Genomic DNA, 13371 nt, shown 5'->3' with positions numbered 1-13371 from the left:
CACAAAGGGTCAGAAGGGTAGTGTTTCAAAGCCGAAAGGTCAAAACACCGATGATAAAAATGGAAGAGGTGCGCAGTTTTCAATAAACTGGTGTTAGTGTTCAGTCTGTTTATGTAGCCTCCAGGTTTTCTGTAACGACAAGCTCCAGCTGATGGCTTGTAAGGTGTGCTGGTAAATCCAGTTTTTATAATTGGGTAGATATACTGTACATGCAACAAATTGCAGATTAGAGTTTGCATACCTCCAAAGATGTATACTGAAAATCAACTAATGCAAAGTTTAGTCCTCATTATGGGTGATTGTAATTACTTGTGTATATTCAGAAGCTTGTCAATGGAAGCATGTATGTTTGTTTTTGTTTTTTTCGAACATGAGAGCAACAATGTCTCCTGATTATTCAGGAAAATGGGCGCATTTAACTTAAGAGTAGGCGGTAGAGAGGTCATTTCGTAAATCTAAAGAAAGTAACAAAATATGTGAATTCAGTCAAAAAAGACAGGAATTGAAAACATTTACTAAAGAGAGCCAAGTTATTTGTTCAAATATATAAATCTAAAGAAATGTAAAGCTGGTACCATTGGGCTACAAAAAGATGGACTAGTGATATTGATTGCAGATGATAAAGAAAAAGCAGAGTTATTTTAATGTGTTTGTTTACAAAGGATTAAAATGAAGTGAGGCTCTAGGAGAAACCGTAGATAAAGTCCAGGAGATCAAATGCAAGAAGATTTGAATCTAAAATGATCACATATATGCTTACAACTGTGTTAAATGCATTTTGGCAGTTGCCTCATTTGTTTAGGTAACTTGTCCCCTGTACTGGATGCAGAATCTGGGCAATCTGGCAGTCCCTTTTACTCTTTTCAGTATCTTGTGCTCCTATCCTGGATACAGGAAAGTGTTTGCAGATATACAACACTTCAGGGACGTATAGTAGCCCTGAACAATAATCGTCAACATTTATTTATATAGCACCAGCAGATTTTGTAGAGCTTTACAATTGGGAACAAACAGTAATAAAACAATACTGGGTAATACATAGAGGCAAGAGGGCCCTGCTCGCAAGATTACAATCTACGGGGCAATGGTTTGATACACGAGTATTGGCCCAGCTAGAATGCAAAGGTAAAAATATTTAGTGGGCTGTATGATCTGTCACACAACAATGTTGATCAGAGGGTCGTCTTGTAGAACCATGTAGAAAACGGGTAACCTGTATACACTACCTACCGGTAGTTTCAAAGGGCAATACTTTAAGCTGCTTGAGGAAGACTCCTATACCGAGCATTTACCCAAAGAAAATACCGCACAGCGTTAAGGTTAATCCCCTCATAAATAAGTAAATGTATGAATATACTGAAAATATGAAAAAGGAGGGAGAAGGTGCTCCCACACAACTAAAGGCGTAACATCACAAACAGAACACAGACAATGTAGAAATTGTTACTGGGCACACTAATAACCCTTAAGTTAATAGCATATTAAAATAGTAAATCTTTTATTTTTATCTTTAAATTTGAAGTGAAATAAAAAAAAGGAAATGAGTTTACTGAAAATACATAATGACTGTTAAAAGGGTAAAAAGACTTTTTTAATTTGAATCCTGAAAATAAGGCACAAACCTTCTGTAAGGTATGTTCAATAATATCAATCATCTTGAACTGAGGTGTATTGAGTATCCATGGATAGTTTGTAGCTATCCTATCTGTAACATTGTAGCAAGGAGTTTAATAGAATCTTCAATTTATACCATGGTAACTCTAGTCTCTTATCTCTCTGATCAGCGCATGCACGAAGTGAAACTAGATTACTATAACTTGCTATTAACGCAGTAGCTCAAACCTATCAAATATAACATACTAGCTTGGTTCGCTATATTCCCCCTACGCAGCGTATATGGCAGATGGAACTTAATTAGTATCCCTTGGCTAGCATGATCATTTAAGGTCCTTTGTATCATGGTATAAATTGAAGATTCTATTAAACTCCTACAAACGCTACAGTGTTACATATAGGATGGCTACAAACTATCAATGGATACTCAATACACCTCAGTTCAAGATGATTGATATTATTGAACATAAGGCACAAACTTTTAGGGCGTTGTGGCGGGGTTAAACCTGACCCCTTCCCTCTATGGTCCTGACTCCTCCCCATTTCTAGTCATGTCTCCATTTGAAATTCACTAATGTCCGTCGGAGGCACTGTACATCTCATGTTACTAATGCATCACATGTCAGCAATACTAACAGAATTAATCAATCTTTAATAAATAAGTCACAAAAACAAGGACTGGTCAATGCCTCATACTAAGTTTAATCATTCATTGTTAAATAATTATAAATGCATCAAAACACAAAGGAACTGACAGGACACATGCCACAGGTGACAGTGGGAGAGCTACTATGTCATGTCCAACTGTCAGTATACATGCTCTCATATCCCCACACATGCACAGATCCCACACCAATCCTTTGCTATAGACAGCGACCACCCACATATATGGGAGTTCTATCACTAATTTGGTCATTTTTAGACAGGTAAAGGGAGGTAAGGTAGGATGGGAAGCCGAGAAAGATGGGGATGTGGTTGGGTAGGGTTTATAGAGGATGGTGCAGCTTATCGGACAGAGAGGAGGCAGATGGGAGACAATAGCTGGAAGGTGGAGTGCAGAGCAGGCTGATAGAAAATTAGGAATCAACAACTGGAGGCAATGCAAGTTCTGGACCTCAGTGCCTGATCGTCCAGAGCACAGTTCTGTAATAGAGTGATGAGGCAGGTCTCATGTTGTAAGCTTCAGCATCACACCTTGTATCGGAGGCTTTGAAGTTATAATTGCCTCAACGATCCAGGAAAAAGGTGTGCGGAGCTGGGCATTTGGAGTGATTTGAATGATTAAGTATTCACTGTAAAATACTGCAGTAAATTCAACTGCTCTTGTTGATAAATCAATTGTGCAGGGTTGCACTGAATAGCACATTAACGTAGTGAATATTTAACAATTCAATTTTCAGATTGCTTGACTTAAAGGGAATATTCTCCCAATGCTGGTAAAAATGTTGTGAACCAAACTCATTTCTCAGAAAGGGCATTTTTAATGGATGGTAATTTGCATCATCTGCTTGCACCAGTGTTAAAACTGAATCTCAGAAAGTACTTTTTTAATACATGGTATGCTGCTTGTTTGTTTAAGACTTTGCTGTGGAATTTTGTTGGGGGGCTGATAGAAGACACTGATCACATGTTTTTTAACCATATATAATTATCGTATAATGGCTGCAAAACAGATGGCTGCAGAGCTAGTGTATTTAATTCAAAGGGGGAAAGTCAATTCCCCCCAGAGTATCGCCGTGCTAAACCTATTACCGTTATTACGTTAAATTTAACCTGGCTGTCTTCTTGCAGCTCGGAGCTGCAAGCAAAAAGCCGGCTTTGATACTACCATAATAACGGTATTGAAGTGCACTATTTCCATAATAACGGTAATAGTGCGCAGGCCGCATTAATTTTTACAGTAACGTGGTAATTGAATTCCCCCCAAAGTGTGTTTAGTTACAAGCAGTGGCAGATCAAGGGGGAGGGACGGGACAATCAATCCCCGCCTAGCAGCAGGGAGCATTCAGCGGCAGCTCAATATGCTCATGATCCCGGCAGCTGACAGGCAGACAGAGAATCCTGCTCTGAATAAGCAGCATACTCTGCCTGTCAGCCATCGGGAATCCTGCTTCTGTTAGCAAAAAAGGGCACAGAGCAGATACCCCTTCTCTCCCTGCACCATCCCAAAAACTACAAATTCTAGGTTTGCCGCTGGTTACAAGTGTATTGGGATTTAGATTGAATAATTCAGAGTTATACCGGAGTTCAACAGAAGGGAAAAAAGGAGAAGACTCTACCTGAAACCACTGATACAGGAGGACAATGTTAAAAATTTGCCAGAAACCCCATATTTCCTTTCTGGGGGTTAATGTATCAAGCTGCGATATATATTTTTTTTTTTTTTCAGTGATTTCAAATAGTTGCAAATCGCTTGAAAGCACAGGCGATTTTATGCACAAAGTTGCCGCATGTATTAACCTGCGATTTTGACAAAATCCAATCTCCGGCCATGTTTTTTCAATTTTAAAACACCTATCCTGCCGGTTGTTTAGTGAAACTCACCGAAACAGAAACTTGCTGGTGATTCAACAGAAACTGAATGATTTCATGATTCCTTCTTTAGAGGGGTATAAATTACTTTAAGAATAAATTAATGGGCCAATGTTTATTAAGTATCATATGTAAAGGAATTTTTTTATTACATTAAAGTGGCATAATTAATTACAAATAATATTTTTTTTTGTGATATGGCAACAGTTAATATTTCCAGATGGGTACACCATTTAAAGTATATACTTGTACTCGTATGCATGCTGCTAATTGTAGTGCCACAAGTATTCTTAGAACGGCCAAAAGTAGGGCTGGAAATTTGTAGCATGTCAATTTTGGTTACATTACTTTATGGTGATTTACTATCAACTTGCCCTTTCATACATTTCATACACTATCTAACTTGCCCAAGTAAATCACTAAAAAAGGCAAATTGCAGCTTAATACATTTTCCCCTGATGTTTTCATCTCTCCCTATCTGCATGGTTCACACCATAAGAAGTTATCCCCTCAAGAAAGTTTGTTTTTTGACTGTTTAACTTCTTAGTCACTCCCTTCCCCTGCAACACCTGATCTTCTATCTATTCATTGTATTTTCAAGCCTGATTAAGGCTTTGTCTGCCATTACAAGCATGAAGAGCTGAAACTGAGTTTGATCTGAATATGCACTGGATTTTGGTACACTCTGCTATTTCATGACTCTGCAAGGCCTCAATCTTCTGTACCTACTTTCTATTCAACACTCTTACACATGCCCCACATAGCTCCCCATCATCATAGGCCCAAGCCTATCCCCTCTATTCGTTGTCGCTCCTACGTCCACCCACATATCGTCTTGTCCTCCCTGGCCATCCAATCCCGCAATCTTTATTCCCTTTCTTCCTCTCACTCACCTTCCCCTGTACTGCACACTCTAGAATGCAAGATCTGTACGCAATAAGCTCACTCCCATTCATGACCTCTTCCTCTCCCATTCTTTTGGTCTCTTGGCCCTTACTGAAACATGGATCCTCCACTCTGATAGTTTCTCCTGCTGCACTCTCCCTTGGGGGGTCTATCCTTCTCCAATATTCACTGTCCTAGGGACTGCCAAGGAGGTGGTATAGGTGTTCTACTGTCTCCTGGCTACACCTTCAGTATTATGCCCCTGAACCCTCCCTTTCCTTCTCCTCCATTGAAGTTCATTCCATTCACTTTTCCCCTTTCCACCTTCTTGTCGCTGTCGTCTATATTCCCCCTGCCCATTCCTCCCAAATGCTTGATAACTTTGCCACTTGGCTTTCCTATTTCCTCTCTTCTGAACTTCCCACTATGATAATCAGGGTTTTAACATCCCTTACAACTCTCCTGTTGCCACTGCTGCCTCTAAACTCCCAACTCTCACTTTCTCCTATGGCCTTTCCCAATGGACAACTTCCACCACCCATCGTGATGGTCACTGCCTGGACCTAGATTTCTTCTATCTATGTGGAATCTCCAATTCTGTCTTCCCCCTCTCTGACTACAATCTCCTTTGCTTTATCCCTGAAACCCCCTATCCCTCCCAAAGTTCCTCACCTGCAGCATCCTCTCAACAGCATTGACCCCATCCTATTTTGTGCTCCCTCGAACCCCTCCTCACTCCTATTTCTTCTCTGACATGCTTCAATGCCGGTGTCTCTCTTTGTAACTCTCTCTGGTGCCCTTGATACTGGAACCCCAGCCACCCCACTTTCTCTATGCTAATATAAACCCCAACCCTGGCACTCCCCTCTTACTCGTCTCCTCCAAAAGTACTCCCACTCATCAACGCCAATAGAGGAAATCTCGCACCATTGTTGACTTCATCCACTTTAAATTCATCCTTTCCTTCTACATTTCTGCCCTCTCCCTTGCCAAACAAACTTATTTCTCATCCCTCATCTCCTCCCTGTCCTGGTGCCTCTTCGCTTCCATTAATTTTCTACTGTATCCTCGCCCACCTCCTCCCTCCTCATCCATGACCACTCTCTACTTTGCCACCTACTTCAAAAACAAAATTGACTATCCACAATGATATCTGTTCTCACCAGATTTGCCTCCCTACACCTGTTCTTTCTAGAACTCCCTTTGTTACCCTTGGGTCCTACCCTTCTGTAAATGTGTCTGAGATACTCCTCTTCTTCAACAACCTATACTATTGACCCTGTTCCCTCAGAGTTCCTCCGCTCCCTCTCGCCCAATGTCTGTTGTCACCTTGCTCACCGCTTTAACCTCTCACTCTACACTAGTATCTTTTTCTCAGCCTTCAAGTATGCTTTCATCTCCCCTATTCTCAAGAAACCTTTCCATGATCCATCCTCTTTCTCCAACTGTTGTCCTGTATCTCTGCTTCTCTTTTCATCTAAAATTCTCAAATAGCTTGTCTTCAATCGTCTTACCCACTTTCTTTCTTTCCAGTCTCTTCTTGACCCTCTCCAGTCTGGCTTACATTCCATTTACTCAACTCAAACTGCCCTCAATAAAGTAACAAACAACTTGCTATCAGCTAAATTCAAAGGTCACTTCTCCCTTCTCATACTCCTCAACATCTCTGCTGCTATTGGCACCATTGTTCATTCTCTCACCACCCTTCACACGCTAGGTCTTCACAAAACAGTTCTCTCCTGGTTTTCCTCCTACCTCTCCTTTACTGTCTCTGCTCTGGTCTGGACTCTACCTCACCCTTATTCCTCTTTCGATTGGAGTCGCCCAAGGTTCTGTACTTGGCCCTCTACTCTTCTCTCTCTACACCACCATTCTCAGTGAACCATTTCAATTATTTGATCTCCAATACCACCTCTATGCTGATGACACGCAAATCGATCTTTCCTCCCCTGACCTCTGTCCTTTATTCCTAACCCAAGTATTAGTTGTTTCTCTGCTATAACTACCTGGATGTCACAGCACTTCCTCAAACTCAACATCTCCAAATCCGGGCTCATCATCTTTCCTCCTGCTAATGGTACTGGCCCTCCCAATATCTCCCTCTTGGTTGACAACAAAACTCTCCTGTCACGCAAGCCCACTTCCTTGCAGTAACCTTTGACTCTGCCCTCAGCTTTAACCCTCATATCCAGTCCCTTGCCAAATACTGCAACTTCCTCCTCTGTAACATCATGAAAACCTGTCCCTTCCTTCCTCTCTCAGGAAGCAACCACTATTGTTTCCTCCTTCTCACTTTCCTTTCTGTCTCTCAATTTTCTGATCTTTAATTCAACCATTTATTAGCATTGCAACTATATGATATCAGGTTGCATCTGTCTTTTTGGATTACTACTTGCATTTCCATTTAGACTACTGCAGGAAACAAGTTTCTCATTGGATTTACAAAGTGGTATATGTGTAGGAGTGTTCGGATTTCATTATATTTTATATGGAAAATGTAACTGTTGCTTATATTAATTACACTGTCAAGACATTATTCTTTCATATGTATTTGACACTACACTACATTATATTGTGTACAAACAGTGTAATGTGACTTTCACATTAATAGCTAACACTGTTAATTCACATCTCTACCCTAAATGCATATGTGTAAATTGTAGCTCTTACTTAGAAATACATGAAACTCAAAGTACACATGTAAGATGGCAATTTATGTGATCAAAATTTTACCTGTACATTTGGTGAGCAAAGACGCATTAGCCTTCCACACAATTGTGTAGCTTAAAATGTCATGTAAGAATCCAGCTGTGCCAACATGCACTTAAACTTGATGAAGATGACTACTAATTAATATAAAGTAAATATAACTAAATAAATAATGAAAGGAAAAGAACACATGTCCCCCTGCGGCCCAAAATATATTAAACTAAGCTGGTTACAGTCAGAGTTTTCCTTACGTAAGACCGCCCATTAGAGTATAGCCAACTGTTTGATATGATGAACAGGGAACACCTATTTGCCGCTATAGAAACTGTGCAGAAAAGCTGGAGCATCAGTGTGTTTGGAAAAAACAACTGCTATTAAACAGCAACTTCCAGGAACTGAGGACCGGACCGCTGTAGAGACCAACACAGGTCTACCTCACACTTTAGAGTACTACAAGATAATCAGGAACAGTCCTATTGTGGCTATCACTATTCCAGGGATCACAATGCCAGCATTAATAGATACAGGACCACAATTAACTACCCTGCTTCTTCACATATTGGTCCACCAATATCTTGCAACCTATTCCAGAGGATGGATTTTCACTGATGGGTACAGATGCTCCCATGTGTATATTGGACTTTAGAGATAACCATTGAAGGAATGAATTATTGTGGGTAACCCACTTCAAAGCAGACCAGTCATTTTTAGGATTAATTTCATGCAAACATGTAACAAAGAACTTTTGGCCTTGATAAAAGAGAAAATAATGAAAGTACATAAAACCCATGTGGGTCAGGTACTACATCAGATGATAAGTGTTACAAGACTATAGCCAGTTCTGTGGGAGAATTGGCAATCTCAGAACAGCAAATGTAAGCTCCCTAAATAGAATTCTGCTTGCACGAAGGGCAGAGACTAGTGTATTGCAAAACAAGAATAGGGCCAAGATGGAAAGATTATAACATGGTGGTAGAATCACTTGGCAGACAGGTGTTTAAGTACAGCGAAAGATGGGAGAATGCAAAGAGTCCAGTGAGACTATGAAAAAGACAGGCAGTAGCCCTGCTTACTCATGTCATTGAAGATAATACAACAGAAGCTTGACAAGTGGTGACTGATGACACACTGTAGATAAAGAGTGGTGAGAAAAGTTCAATGAAGGAATTGCCGAGACTCCAGAGGAAGTACGAGACCAAGCATTAAAGTTGATAAGAGAACAGGGCGACTAATTTAGACAACACATTTTTCATTTTGGCCTAACTGTAATTGTTCAACATAAAATTGACACCTAGATTCACTCCCTGATTAATGGAAGTCTCCGACCAATGCCCCTGTCATAACTAGAACTGAGAAGTGTATAATCAAAGATATTTCCGAGGATCTATTCATTTGAGCAACCCACTGTCCAAATGTTGCACCGCTTTTACTAGTAAGGAAGAAAGATGGTAGTAAACGATTTGGTGTAGACTGTCGAAAAACTAAATGAGGCAATCCGCAATGAATGCATGCCCACTACCTAGAATAAAGAAATCATTAACTGCCTTGGGATTTGCCTGTGACTCTTCAACCACTGATTTGGCCAGTGACAATAGCCCCAGAGGACCACCAGAAAATCATGGTCACCACCGCAATGGGGTTATATGAATTCAAATGCCCTTTGGATTGTGCAATGAACCTGTAACTTTCCTGATAGAATACTTAAGCAATAAAGATTACAAGATTGTACTAATATAGCTTGAATGCATAATTGTCTATTCTAAATCTTATTTAAATAATTTGAAAGAGGCTTTTTAGAAATTGAGTAGGGACACAAGATCCAAGCATCCTAAATTCAGAAGTCCAATATTTGGGATATATGGTAAGCAACAAAAGCATTCTACCAGTCCACAATAAAGTTGTGAGCATGAAGAATTGGCCCATCTCCTGCAATGTTGAGGAAGTCCTTTGTTTCCTAGGTATCACTAGTAACTACAGGAGATTCATAAAGAATTTTGCAATAATAGCAGAAAAATAAATATTTTTCACAAGGAAACATTAGTAAAGCAAGTTCTGTAAATTGGACAGCAAAACAGTAATACACCTTTGAAGAAATGAAATTGAAAATGAGAGAACATACCATTCTGGCCAATCTATAATAGACCATTTAACTTCTATGCAAATGCCCGTAACAAATGAGAGAAAAGAAAGTGTAATCTCTTACTCCAGTACAGGCCTTCGAAGATCTAAAATAAAATAATGATGGGTACGGTTTCTTTAAACTGGAGTTTCTAGCACCAGTTTGGGCTATCACAGAAAAATTCAAGAATTATTTAGCTGTCAGTTTATTCACTGTATTCACAGACCATAATCTCCTCGCTAATTTAAAGACTTCCACATTAGATGCCCTAGAACATAGATGGATGTCTTGATTCAGTAATGATGATTTTAAGGCAAAGACCTTGGATTAAACATAAATGCAGGCTCTTTGTTCAGACTACCTGAAACACATTACAAGGTGGGTAAGAAATCCATTGACATAAAAGAAGAAGACGTTGAGATGCTTCTTTATTGCAATGAATTAAACAAGCCGCAAATGTAAATTGCAAAAAATAAACTAGAAAAGAGATTTATTGGTTAATAATCCCCCCAGAAAATACCGAGTTGAAAAAGTTTAGACAACTAAGCGAAAACAACCAGGTGCTCCCCCCGATTTGATCAAACTTTTGAGACAGTGAGACAACATGTTCTAAAGGAGTGTGCAACCAGATAAGCTGGAGGAAAAAAAAAACAGATTATAGTTCCAAGGAAAAAAGAATTCATTAAGACATACCATGACCAATCTGCACATTTTGCTGTTTGGAAAACAGAGATGACCATACACGCTATATTTTTTCAACAGGAATGAAGGAAAAATGTGCGAGACATGTAAACCATGTACTTTGTACCATGTACTTTGAAAAGGACAAGTATTCAGACAACTCCACTGTGTCCAAAGCACACCTGTCGACCTCTAGAACTATTCACTATTGACCAATTCAAATTGGAACAAGGACTTGGCAATTATACTTATGTCCTGATGATTGTGGACCATTACACCAAATATCTAGTGGTCATACCACTCAAAGTCCTCAGTGGGGGTGGGCATGTAAGAAGCCTTTATCAATAGTCCCAATTTCACACAACTCACTGCCTAAGAACTCGGTTAACAGAACTACCCCAGCATCTACCAGCTTTGTGGTGAGTCCCCATACCCTAACGCCAGCCTTCCTGCTTCACCATCACCCCCCTACTAGTGCCCTCAATGCTTCACAGAGACAAAGCCATTACATTTTAGTAAAGTGACAAGAACTCAAAATGGAGCCAGGCTGTGACCACAGCCAAATCAAGTTACAAAGGTGAGTATATAAATAATCTCTTACACCATCCAATAATTCCCACTCGCTTAACCAGCATCCCAATTCATAGCCCCATGACAAAGCACCTTCTTAAAAGAGGAATTGTAACACTTATGTGCTATAAAGCATAGTGGCCTACTCTCCCGGAATGTCCGGGAGACTCCCAAAGTTCTGGGAGTCCCGGGAGAGCAGGGCAACCTCCTGGGTTCCTGGCCAGTACATTAAGTTAATTGGTGGGGCGGGGCTTAGCAATGCGATTCACGCGCCATCACGGCCCCGCCCCTGCTGTAATATGTTAAAATGGTTCTGACAGCTTAGGAGGCGGGGTCACATGACACGTCCCGCTTGGCCATGCCCACCAAAAAAATCGCAGAGATCTCCGCTCTCTGAAGGGAGATCTAAAAATTGCCAAGTATGCTATAAGGGATACCTCAAACCAACTTGCCATTAATTATAAGTTAGCTGTTTGAAAACAAATACATTGCTGTCTTGGACTTGGATTTAGAAAATGTAACTATAAGTTCACCATTCTAATTCCTCAGCTAACACAAGATATTAAACTTCCACGTTATTATTAATAGAACTTTGCTGCCCTCATGTGGTCAATTTCATAGTTGCAACACAATTAATTACTTCAAGGCTACCCATATTTTGTTATAGTCTTCTAGACATTTAGCAAGCACACAGCAAAAAACAATACACTTTAACAAACCCATTGTGGGTCTAGGACCGTCTTATCAAGCCAATTAGCTAATCAGGGAGACTAACGTTGAACAGCATTTCCAACAGTTTGAAACAAAAACATCATAATGGTTTAGTTCCTAGAGCCTAGATCAATATGACTACGTACAGTTTTGGGCAAAAATATTGGCACCCTTCTAATAACAAGTTCCTCTAGCCATAAGGTTTTCTTTTTCCATGGCAGTTGGCTACAGTGCTATAGTTCTTAGACTTCACAACGACATTACGAACAGTGGAAACAGGAACACGAAGGTCTTTGGTATCACTAGTTACTACAGTCTCCAGCGAGTTTGACTATAACATGGGAGAGATAAGGGTTTTAAAATCGACACAAATCCCCAGAGATTAGATTTAGGAAAGATACATATAGCGATTTTGCACTTCAAATCGCCGGTTATCTCTCGCAATTTGCGGTGCTTTTAAATCACTGAAAACAATCGCAGCTTGATACCTTTACCCCATGAGTCACTTATAAATAGAAACAACACATGCACCTCAAATACATTCATGTTCTATTACAAGTCATTATACATGGCTGATCAAGACCAAAAGAGGAAGAAATATAGGAAGTAATAGCAGTTTTGCAATCAGCTGGCTTACTAAAAATTTTGGCAGAGGAGTGGTAAACTTTAGAGGAGCAATTACAGAATTTAATACTATTAAACCATAGCCCAATGGCAAATCTTCCAGAAAAGATGGGTTTAGTGTAGAATAATTCTCCAAATAAATTCAATGAGGGAAGAATCATTGTCGGCCTGACAACTGGTAAGGATCACACTCAAGTCAATTTATATAGGTCACAGTGATGACTAATAGACTACAACTTATCATTCTTGATCTTGCCTGCCAAGCAAGGCTTTGTCAAACACAGACAATCAGTGATGGGGATTCCAGTGACAATTGCAGCTACTGCAAAACCCCATTTAAATAAAACCAAGGACAACTTCATAATTAATCTAGACATTGTAAAGGCATTCAACAAAATGGAATGGCCCCGTCATCTCTGTCTAGAAAGAGAGTACAGGTTTGAGGGTAAGACCAAGAAAATATGAGTAGAATAGTATGATGAGAACTAGGCAGTAAAAAGATAAGAATGGAAGAAGAGGAATAAGTGAAAGAAGTGAAATATGATTAAATAACAGAGGAACTAGAATAATGAAAAGCAAAATAGTTTAAAGGCTGTTTGAGAGAGACACACAAACATAGAAGACACAGATAGAGATAGTTACTGAATTCCTGTCAGAAGTCTGCACATGTAGGTACTGTGGGCATGATGTGGAGAGTATAATGTGGCTGGAGGTGGCCACAATGTGGCTGGGGCAGGCATGACGTGGCTGGGGGTGGCATGACGTGGCTGGGGTTAAGGTCCTGGTATGGCTGTGGAGCCATGATCTCTAACTACACCCACATTACACAGACCATATCCTCATGCTTTTCATTAAGGGCCATTTTACTGTTGCTGGCACTTTGCTAGAAAAGTCTGCACCTTTTTCTTGTGTTTGTCAATTCAAAA

Source organism: Mixophyes fleayi, chromosome 1 (genome assembly GCF_038048845.1).
Source record: "Mixophyes fleayi isolate aMixFle1 chromosome 1, aMixFle1.hap1, whole genome shotgun sequence".
NCBI lineage: Eukaryota > Metazoa > Chordata > Amphibia > Anura > Limnodynastidae > Mixophyes > Mixophyes fleayi.
This window is presented reverse-complemented; position numbering follows the sequence as displayed.